Source organism: Coregonus clupeaformis, chromosome 8 (genome assembly GCF_020615455.1).
Source record: "Coregonus clupeaformis isolate EN_2021a chromosome 8, ASM2061545v1, whole genome shotgun sequence".
Taxonomy (NCBI): Eukaryota; Metazoa; Chordata; class Actinopteri; order Salmoniformes; family Salmonidae; genus Coregonus; species Coregonus clupeaformis.
In genome coordinates, this window is record NC_059199.1 from 34782860 (window position 1) to 34794952 (window position 12093).

The window sequence follows — 12093 nt, forward strand, 5'->3', positions numbered from 1 at the left end:
AAGAACACCATCCCAACCGTGAAGCACGGGGGTGGCAGCATCATGCTGTGGGGGTGCTTTGCTGCAGGAGGGACTGGTGGATTTCACAAAATAGATGGCATCATGAGATAGGAAAATTATGTGGATATATTGAAGCAACATCTCAAGATATCAGTCAGGAAGTTAAAGCTTGGTCGAAAATGGGTCTTCCAAATGGACAATGACCCCAAGCCTACTTCCAAAGTTGTGGCAAAATGGCTTAAGGACAACAAAGTCAAGGTATTGGAGTGGCCATCACAAAGCCCTGACCTCAATCCTATAGAAAATGTGTGGGCAGAACTGAAAAAGCGTGAGCGAGCAAGGAGGCCTACAAACCTGACTCAGTTACACCAGCTCTGTCAGGAGGAATGGACCAAAATTCACCGAACTCATTGTGGGAAGCTTGTGGAAGGCTCCCCGAAACGTTTGACCCAAGTTAAACAATTTAAAGGCAACTCTACCAAATACCAGATTCTCCTTCACATACTGGCCTTAGTTATCTTTACACCAGGACACAGAGAGCAAAGAAATTAAAACTGAACTGGAGTTCAGTGTTTACCAACCAGTTCTGATACCACTACTTTACATTTCTGGCTGAATCATAACAGCACAGAGATCTCTACAGACCAGTGAAGGGGACAGCGTTTGGGTGACAGGGAATGATACACATGACAGCCAGGACACGTCCTGGCTGTCAACATTGGGAAAAGTTCAACATTGGGGAAAAAAGGTCAAAAGAGCGGGAAAAGGCCAAAGCCGTGCCAGGATACGCGTTCTACAAAAAGGTCACAGGGTCAAAGTAGTGTAATTTGTGTGAAGATTTTGGTGGACAAAATACATTGTGGAAGGTGACAATGAAATTCACTTCATTTAACAAGAGGTAGCACACCATAAAATTGAAATTATTTTGTTTTTGTAGGACGCAACTGTGTCTAAGCTATTTTCAAATGACTTTTTTCAGATGTGAAACGTACACAGTGGAACAAAAGGAGAGCTACAGTAGTGTAGCACACCAGCTACACAATCTAACTCAAGAACATTGGAGAATCTACTGCCTGCTGGATCTGGGAAGCGCTAAAAAAAGGGAACCACCTTCTCATTGACAGGTGGGAAGAGTTACTTATGTCAATCTATAGTGTCACTTCAGTCTATGAGTCCAATTCCTGCATACACATCACCACCTCTCTTCATCAACCCAAGTCTGAGAGGTTTTTGTTGCATAATTGTCTCCTCCCCTCATCTACATGGGGACCCTACAAGTCTATAAAGCAGTATTTTATACATGGTCATGTAAAAGTTGAATTTCCATGTAACCTTGTTGTTATCCCCCCCATCTTCATTTGAGTGTCATGCAAATTATAACCGGACCAAGCATCGACACTACTTCTCCCTCAGTCCATCAGCCTTTCATTTTCCAACTCATCCCCTTCTTGTAAACCTTCCAGCCTACCTTTGCAGTGCATTCATTTTCATTTTAAGCTCATCTTAACAAACAAAAAAAACACCATTAACCCAAGAAGGGAACACCCAGAAATGGGAATGTTGTGAAAGCCAACTGGGAGGCGAAACTACTCATCCAGAACAACGGTGCCAATTAGCCACCATGGTGCCATACGCATTTAACCTTTATGGTCACTGACACAATGGCAGAGGTTCAACACAAGAGAACACGGTGGCATTAGGACCCCCGTGGACCTAAAATGTTCTTATGAAAGGAGTCATTCAAAAGGTCTCACTTTGTCTGATCGAACCAATTATAGGCTACCCTGTTCACACTACTGAGCTGAACTATACTGGGCTGGCCTGGTTACGCATCCACCATCTTTGCTGGAACTGTGCTGGAAAGGACAATGTGAAAACAAAATATATATTCCAGCACAGCAAGGTTCGGGTAGGCACTGTTTATTTTATTTATCCCTTATTTTACCAGGTAAGTTGACTGAGAACAAATTCTTATTTACAGCAACGACCTGGGGAATAGTTACATGGGGAGAGGAGGGGGGATGAATGAGCCAATTGGAAGCTGGGGATGATTAGGTGGCCATGATGGTATGAGGGCCAGATTGAGAATTTAGCCAGGACACCGGGGTTAACACCCCTACTCTTACGAGAAGTGCCATGGGATCTTTAGTGACCACAGAGAGTCAGGACACCAATTTAACGTCCCATCCGAAAGACGGCACCCTACACAGGGCATTGGGATATTTTGGGGGGGACCAGAGGAAAGAGTGTCTCCTACTGGCCCTCCAACACCACTTCCAGCAGCATCTGGTCTCCCATCTAGGGACTGACCAGGACCAATCCTGCTTACATCAGAGGCAAGCCAGCAGTGGGATGCAAGGTGTTATGCAGTTGTCTGAAAGGGTATGAGTCATCCGGGACCTGGTGATGCTTGGCGACCACGTGTTCCACATGAGTTCCACAGCTGCGTTTTGCTTATCGAGCAAAAACATTGGGGAGGCCCGCTAATTAAGCGTCACAGGGATCCATTCATCTGGGCTGATTGTTTCTGTGCAGGGTTTAATAAGACTCGCGTGAAGCCCACTGAACAACACAGCCACCCCCATTCAGGTGTTAACCAGGCCGTGACGCCAAACATACACACTTAACATGCAAAACCAAACATTCTTGAGACCCATTCGCAAACCAATTACATCCCATGCTGCTAATGAATTAAATTGATATTCTCTTCTTCTGGGTTTGCTAGTTAAGGCCCCATTGAAAGAAGGGGCCTTCCAAGGTGAGTAGTAAAGGTACCTTTTTCTTTGACTGACAACAAATAGGCCAAACCTGTGTAATATCTGTGGGAAAGTCTAGCCAATTACCTTCCCATCTCACCTCCAGATTCAAACGATGGTTTTCGTTAAACCAATGGATATGTGTGAGCATGTATAGCCTGCAGCTATTGGGGATTTCATTTAGCCTACCCATTTTTGGTTCAGGACTTACACTGAACAGAACCCACATTACAAGCAAGGGTATCCCCCCCAATGCATGCCTCGACACTCCTATTTGGGAATGCCTTTCACTAAAACTGAAGTCTTGTTCATTGGTACTCACTGACCTGGACAGGGACTGGTTTCAATTATAATTATTTCAAGGAACAGCATAGGTTGAAGGTTAAACCATAACAAACTATATATGCAAATAAGGGGACATCACTGGCTGGGCTGACCTTTCATAACCTGTGGACAGCGAGAAAATGTCTAAAACCAACACGGCATTGCAGTGATCTTCTCAATACTAAGCTCCCGTACAGGCTGCAATGTGCACAATTGCACTGGTGGTCCTCTGTAGCTCCATTGGTAGAGCATGGCGCTTGTAACGCCAGGGTAGTGGGTTCGATCCCCGGGACCACCCATACGTAAACATGTATGCACACATGACTGTAAGTCGCTTTGGATAAAATGCTAAATGGCATATTATTATTATTATATTATTAATATTGTTTGCAAAACATTGTTACTGAGCATGTCAGAAAGAAATTAGAAGCCTGTGAAGATGCATTTTTTTGCACTCTCCTTTCGTTTAACACACGTTGCTATGCGAGATGAATCCCTTGTTTATCGCTACACTTCACATACAGTCATTAACATCACACATATCAATTAGCGCCACGTGCCAGCTTCCGACAAGGCTTCTCCCGCTCAAAGGATTTTCACTTGGGCGGATTCTTAAATAAACTTCATTTTCCTGATTAAGATGTAATTATACAGATTTCTCTCCCCTCCAACAGAGAGCGGTTATATCTTAATTTCAAGTAAGTATGGACCACTAAATGAGCATAGATTTTAAATGGGGTCCCTCTTCTAAGGGTCCCTCTTCCACGACTGAAAACACAAGGAAGGCGTTTCGTTGGACACAGCAGCTTTCAGAAGATACCACAGGCTGTGTGTAGGGTATGACAATCCTTTTGCACAGCAAATGTGTTTGAGCTCAAATAACATAGGCCTACTCGAATGCTGGACAATAACATAGCAAAGCTAGTGGTACCAAAGCTGACTGACTCAACTGCAAATTTGACCTCCTTTAAATACAAAATTAAGGCTACCGTTACCCCCTCATAAATCAGCTCTGATAAAAACTTCGGTGGGAAAGCTGCCGGACCATAGCTTCTCCAGACCAATAAGTGGTACACTCTTTGTTGATACTTTTCAGAGAGTTTTCCTGTACACTCTGTTCTATGAAAGTCTGAGGTAACGGTGTTGTCATGACTCTGCTTTTGTATAGAATCAAATCACATTTTATTTGTCACATGCGCCGAATACAACAGGTAGACTTTACCGTGAAATGTTTACTTACAAGTCCTTATCCAACAATGCAGATTTTTTTTTAAGAAAGAACAAAGATATTTGCTGGGATTTTTTTTTTACAAATCAATTACAAGTAAGGAAAATAAGAAAAGTAACAATAAAATAACTAGGCTATATACAATGGGATACCGGTACCGAGTCAATGTGCAGGGGTACAGGAACCAACAGCTGGTGAATAGCTGGTGTCAAGGCACACAGGCTTTATCTGTGAGAGTGAGAGCATCAGTCCATCGGGTCAATCTGGACATGCCAACTCAGTGGTAGGGTCATCACACACACACCAAAAGCGAGGGTCTCTTGAAACAAGCACTGAGTGTCTGAATCAATGGGTGAGTGCAATCAACATTGTATATTTTCTCACACCACGTGAGAAAAATCCCTTCCCTCTAAAGGTCATGAGATCAATATTAGGATATTCAACATTCGAGGGACTCCACCACAACGTGCTCCTTTCATCAGGGGTCATTGTGACTGTATCCTAAGTACATCAGTGGAGGGCAACTGGTTTATTGTTATCCAACCGCAGGTGCACTTGTCACTTTGTTGTGTTTGGGACAAAGGGGGTGTTTAAAGGGCAGCCATTCTGTTTTCAAACCTTTCTTCTTTTGACCAAGGTCAACGATCCTGAAGCAGAGCCAAGGCCACCTACACTGAGTGCTGTTGTGATCTTTCCCTCCAAAAATGATAAAGCCTACATAAACTGTCCAGTTGGTCTGATATACAGTGGGGGAAAAAAGTATTTAGTCAGCCACCAATTGTGCAAGTTCTCCCACTTAAAAAGATGAGAGAGGCCTGTAATTTTCATCATCGGAACATGTCAACTATGACGGACAAATTGAGAAAAAAAAATCCAGAAAATCACATTGTAGGATTTTTTATGAATTTATTTGCAAATTATGGTGGAAAATAAGTATTTGGTCACCTACAAACAAGCAAGATTTCTGGCTCTCACAGACCTGTAACTTCTTCTTTAAGAGACTCCTCTGTCCTCCACTCGTTACCTGTATTAATGGCACCTGTTTGAACTTGTTATCAGTATAAAAGACGCCTGTCCACAACCTCAAACAGTCACACTCCAAACTCCACTATGGCCAAGACCAAAGAGCTGCCAAAGGACACCAGAAACAAAATCGTAGACCTGCACCAGGCTGGGAAGACTGAATCTGCAATAGGTAAGCAGCTTGGTTTGAAGAAATCAACTGTGGGAGCAATTATTAGGAAATGGAAGACATACAAGACCACTGATAATCTCCCTCGATCTGGGGCTCCACGCAAGATCTCACCCCGTGGGGTCAAAATGATCACAAGAACGGTGAGCAAAAATCCCAGAACCACATGGGGGGACCTAGTGAATGACCTGCAGAGAGCTGGGACCAAAGTAACAAAGCCTACCATCAGTAACACACTACGCCGCCAGGGACTCAAATCCTGCAGTGCCAGACGTGTCCCCCTGCTTAAGCCAGTACATGTCCAGGCCCGTCTGAAGTTTGCTAGAGTGCATTTGGATGATCCAGAAGAGGATTGGGAGAATGTCATATGGTCAGATGAAACCAAAATAGAACTTTTTGGTAAAAACTCAACTCGTCGTGTTTGGAGGACAAAGAATGCTGAGTTGCATCCAAAGAACACCATACCTACTGTGAAGCATGGGGGTGGAAACATCATGCTTTGGGGCTGTTTTTTCTGCAAAGGGACCAGGACGACTGATCCGTGTAAAGGAAAGAATGAATGGGGCCATGTATCGTGAGATTTTGAGTGAAAACCTCCTTCCATCAGCAACGGCATTGAAGATGAAACGTGGCTGGGTCTTTCAGCATGACAATGATCCCAAACACACCGCCCGGGCAACGAAGGAGTGGCTTCGTAAGAAGCATTTCAAGGTCCTGGAGTGGCCTAGCCAGTCTCCAGATCTCAACCCCATAGAAAATCTTTGGAGGGAGTTGAAAGTCTGTGTTGCCCAGCGACAGCCCCAAACCATCACTGCTCTAGAGGAGATCTGCATGGAGGAATGGGCCAAAGTACCAGCAACAGTGTGTGAAAACCTTGTGAAGACTTACAGAAAACATTTGACCTGTGTCATTGCCAACAAAGGGTATATAACAAAGTATTGAGAAACTTTTGTTATTGACCAAATACTTATTTTCCGCCATAATTTGCAAATAAATTCATTAGAAATCCTACAATGTGATTTTCTGGATTTTTTTTCCTCATTTTGTCTGTCATAGTTGACGTGTACCTATGATGAAAATTACAGGCCTCTCTCATCTTTTTAAGTGGGAGAACTTGCACAATTGGTGGCTGACTAAATACTTTTTTTCCCCACTGTAGGCCTAAAATCTCATTTATAAGGCATGTTTGTTTGGAACAGATTTGTTCCAAGGAGAGGAAGCAGTTACTTATCCTTAAATGAGATGCAGAGCCTGATAGTTTTAGCGGATGATAAAAATGTAATCTGCAAGTTCTATTGAGCCAAGGGACTGGCTTAGCCATAATTTGTGATAGATCTGAAATATTGCATTCATGATACACATCTACAGAAACCAAACAGTGGAACGTTTATCAAGGCAATAGCTCAACCTTTCTTTCTGGAACTGAATCTGTATGATGGGAACTTGTCAGAGTCAAAAATCCAGGAGGACGAGTGACGGAGGCCTCATGGGCATTGCTACACCAGGCAGTCAGTAACGATAAGGCACCACGGGAAATTAACGTGTGCACACTGCGTGAAATCCCTTCATGGGCAGCTTTAGTGTGCTGGAGCACATCAATTGTGTTAAAGAACTGTAAATAAATAAATAACATTGTGTGTCACATACTACCTAAACTGAGTAAACCCTCCTTGATTATGAACTATCGACGCACTATATCAGGGACAGCATTCACGAATATGCTACAGCCACCCCAAAAATGATAAGACATTTGTAATGGATTCCTCTTCTACCCCATGTAGTTGAGTGTGATCAGGGCCATAGGTCTCTACATACACATACAGTGTGGGAAGGAGAGGATGGATGGTAGAGTGATACAGTTGAAGTCGGAAGTTTACATACACCTTAGCCAAATACATTTAAACTCAGTTTTTCACAATTCCTGACATTTAATCCTAGTAAAAATTCCCTGTTTTAGGTCAGTTAGGATCACCACTTTATTTTAAGAATGTGAAATGTCAGAATAATAGTAGAGAGAATGATTTATTTCAGCTTTTATTTCTTTCATCAGATTCCCAGTGGGTCAGAAGTTTACATACACTCAATTAGTATTTGGTAGCATTGCCTTTAAATTGTTTAACTTGGGTCAAACGTTTCGGGTAGCCTTCCACAATAAGTTGGGTGAATTTTGGCCCATTCCTCCTGACAGAGCTGGTGTAACTGAGTCAGGTTTGTAGGCCTCCTTGCTCGCACACGCTTTTTCAGTTCTGCCCACACATTTTCTATAGGATTGAGGTCAGGGCTTTGTGATGGCCACTCCAATACCTTGACTTTGTTGTCCTTAAGCCATTTTGCCACAACTTTGGAAGTATGCTTGAGGTCATTGTCCAATTGGAAGACCCATTTGCGACCAAGCTTTAACTTCCTGACTGATGCCTTAAGATGTTGTTTCAATATATCCACATAATTTTCCTTCCTCATGATGCCATCTATTTTGTGAAGTGCACCAGTCCCTCCTGCAGCAAAGCACCCCCACATCATGATGCTGCCACCCCCGTGCTTCACGGTTGGGATGGTGTTCTTCGGCTTGCAAGCAACCCCCTTTTACCTCCAAACATAATGATGGTCATTATAGCCAAACAGTTCTATTTTTGTTTCATCAGACCAGAGGACATTTCTCCAAAAAGAACGATCTTTGTCCCCATGTGCAGTTGCAAACCGTAGTCTGGCTTTTTTATGGTGGTTTTGGAGCAGTGGCTTCTTTCTTGCTGAGCGGCATTTCAGGTTATGTCGATATAGGACTCGTTTTACTGTGGATATAGATACTTTTGTACCTGTTTCCTCCTGCATCTTCACAAGGGGCTTTGCTGTTGTTCTGGGATTGATTTGCACATTTCGCACCAAAGTACGTTAATCTCTAGGAGACAGAACGCGTCTCCATCCTGAGCGGTATGACGGATGCGTGGTCCCATGGTGTTTATACTTACATACTATTGTTTGTACAGATGAACGTGGTACCTTCAGGCATTTGGAAATTGCTCCCAAGGATGAACCAGACTTGTGGAGGTCTACAATTTTTTTTCTGAGGTCTTGGCTGATTTCTTTTGATTTTCCCATGAAGTCAAGCAAAGAGGCACTGAGTTTGAAGGTAGGCCTTGAAATACATCCACAGGTACACCTCCAATTGACTCAAATGATGTCAATTAGCCTATCAGAAGCTTCTAAAGCCATGACATCATTTTCTGGAAATTTCCAAGCTGTTTAAAAAGCATAGTCAACTTAGTGTATGTAAACTTCTGACCCACTGGAATTGTGATAGTGAATTATAAGTGAAATAATCTGTCTGTAAACAATTGTTGGAAAAATTAATTGTGTCATGCACAAAGTAGATGTCCTAACCGACTTGCCAAAACGATAGTTTGTTATCAAGAAATTTGTGGAGTGGTTGAAAAACGAGTTTTAATGACTCCAACCTAAGTGTATGTAAACTTCTGACTTCAACTGTACATATTGGGAGAACATGGCCATGGCTGGTCCATCATTGACAAAGCAGTGCCGTAACCGTTCATTCATACTGCTAGACAGTGTTCAACACCAGGGACTACCATTCACAGACTAAAGACTTTCATTCATGGAGAGAGAAAGGTAGACAGACAGACAGAGAGAGCGAGATGAGCACTGGATTTTCCAGGGCTCAGAAAGTACTGTACTTTTGTATTCAACTGGTAGAATTTAGTGTCTGGTTGGTGGCAAAGCACAGGTTGAAATACATCTCAAAAAGGTATTGTAGGATAATAAAGACAAAGGGAAAAGTAAATAAATCAAATCAAATCTTCAGACAACAAGACCCATGATGAAGGATTCATGTTTAGATGTGTTTATCCTTCATTCCCGCATATCTTGGATTGGTAAAGATACAGTCGGTTATGTAGCTCTTACTTCAATGTATGATCGAAAGAAAATACTTCCTCTTGGCTGCAGAGTTTTAACTCCAAAATGAACTTTTTCATTGCGCCCGAGTACCCCTGCATCATTCTGAAGTTGAGACCCCAAAATAGAACAGACATAGGGTATATTTTGAACTTTTAAGAATGGTCCCTCCTGTGTTCCAACTAACAGCAGTCTTCATCATTCCGCTGAGACTTTTCCTTACATTGTTCTGTAAACTGTAGCCTATAATTAGGCCTACAGTATATAGACACTTAGAGCTCCCGTTGTCAGATTAATTCGTAGAAAGTAATTCAATGAGGGAAGAGTAGAATAATTGAAATCAATCAAAGTATTTTGGCAATCTGTTAACAATCGATAGGCTAATCGAATGGGTTAGGGCTATTCTCACTGGGAACAAATGCATATTGCAATTTAGTCTCTTCCAACAGCTGCCTGGCAAGAGTCTACACATGGACTCCACGAAATGTTGCCAAAGCCGCATGAGTATCAGACAGTTCGGCTTGGCCCGGTTCAGTAGCCTTGGCTCTACCCAGATCACCTATATAAATAAATTAGGCGCTGTCTCACTATTGACTTTTCTGCCTCACCGAGAATAATAGCCGGCACATATTAGCTAATGATGTGCGTTTCTTTCCTAACGGCATCTAGACATCTACTGCCGTTTATCAGTGGCTGCCCGTTGGTTACAATCTATACATGCATTCGCGTTAGAATAAAATGTCAAGTCTTACATGTCAAGCGTCAGGCAGCCATTTGCGTGCATATGGAACAAGTTGAGAGCACGTCCTCACTTACATACATGGCTGATGCATTTTCGGATTTTTTTTCTAATTGTACAGCCATCAACTACAGTGCACACTAGCCTAGGCTACTCTCTGCGCCCTCCACACAGCTCTGTGACGCTACCGCTTGGTCTTGTGTCTACAACTACCACTACATTGGTAGTACACACGGATATGCTTCATACAAGGGGTTTTAAAGCGAAATATTTTGGTATATTTAGGGAATTTCACCGTGTGCACATGCACTGCTTGTGTAGCCTGCCGGGCGCACTCAGGGCATTCTCCGCCAATATGAGTTAACCCCTAGAGACTCGAGATGAAACAATGAAACGGATTTCAGACATTCGCTACAATGTTGCTATTGCCCGCGTCTTTGATATTTCTCTAAAACGTTCGTTTCTTTCACATGCGTCCTAAATGACAATGCGCGACATGCATTCAAAAATGCCTATCAAATGATCCCAGACCTTGATTAGTCACTTTGAACCGTTGGTTGTTGATGGCTTGCAAATAAGCTTGCATCAATATACGAACCATGCTATTGTATTGTATGTCTTTGCGCCACATCTACCCCCGAGTCACCCCCATAACATTGGATGTGATTATTACTACCCCAAGTAGAGTTCACTCTACCATCCGTAAGAATCCAAATCCTGCCGCCGCAATTTCAAAAATTATATTCAATTTTATCTAGGCCTCATCCATATCCTCGGACTCACCTGACTCGCCTTTACCCCTCAGGTTCCACAAGCTCAGGGTTCTCTTTCCGATCCTGAAGCGCTGCAGTAGCTCCTCACGACCAGTCCCCGGCACCGGCAGGCAACACAAAAGCGCTGATTGGGCCTCAACGAGCGCTCATCCCCTTGGTCTCAGCCCAGACAGACGGGTTATTGGTCGACGGCTGTGTCGGAGGCGCGCCCCTATTATTATAAGGTGTGTGTTTTTGTCTATGTCTAGAGGGGAGGGGACAAAAAGCCCTGAAATGATGGGAACTAAATGGGTTGTTATGGGCGCCGTGTCCGCAGCACAAGGCAAGCTTACTACATTGACAGATAAATAGTGGACAGCCATATTAACTCCCTCTTCATTCAGCGATGGCCATCGACTGGATCAGGAACAATGCCCTTTCTACGACTCATCTTGAACCTAGTATTTTCTTAACTTGTAGAATCGCTTTTCTAGCAAGAAGAACACCCGAGCAACCGCTTGATAGTCTATCTATACGAGCAGTAAATCATATGCGTAAAAGCGTAAATAAGATCAATCGATTTGAAACTTTTTTAACACAATTTAGGATTTGTCTAAAATATATATATATAGCCTATATACATATTCTATATACAGGGCTTACGTATAATCCATATTCATACATACAATCATGTAACATCAGTAGCCTATCCTTTAGGCTACAATAGAAATAAACTCGAAATAAGATCGATTATGGTGAATGGATGAACGATGACACGATCAATAATGTATAGCCTCTCTGCGTTGAGGCACGAACAATAAGATGCCTGACCTACTTAACAAACTATAGCCTAATCGAAAGTAAATGTTTCAATATGCATCTTTGGAACTAAAATAGGATTGTTAAAGCATGGATTTGGCTCAGAAGTATTGTTGAACTCCACTTTAGGTCGTGCGTAAAAGGCAAGCAATATTGTTCCATACAAAAAAATGTTTGGTTATGCATATGATACATAGGTTATGTCAGCATTATATAGACTTAGCCTCTAATAACCTAAATTCGAGGACATCAGTCATAGTTTATTGATGGCTGTGATAATAAACATAACCTATACAGTAGGCTATAGCCATATGGCAAGGAAAAACGTCATAAGCAAGACTTACTTAAAGCTTAGCCTACTTTATGGACAGCTC

General features: G+C 42.6%; 1 protein-coding gene across 2 annotated transcripts in view; it reads right to left on the reverse strand.

Annotated features, from left to right (window-relative positions):
* Positions 1-11105, reverse strand: part of LOC123491397 (transcriptional repressor p66-beta-like) — a 54318-nt gene extending 43213 nt beyond the window's left edge. For both annotated transcript variants that reach the window (XM_045221980.1, XM_045221979.1), the window contains exon 1: positions 10932-11105. The gene's annotated coding sequence lies outside the window, so the exon portion shown is untranslated. The remainder of the gene's footprint in view (positions 1-10931) is intronic.
* Between the last annotated feature and the right edge of the window lie 988 nt (positions 11106-12093).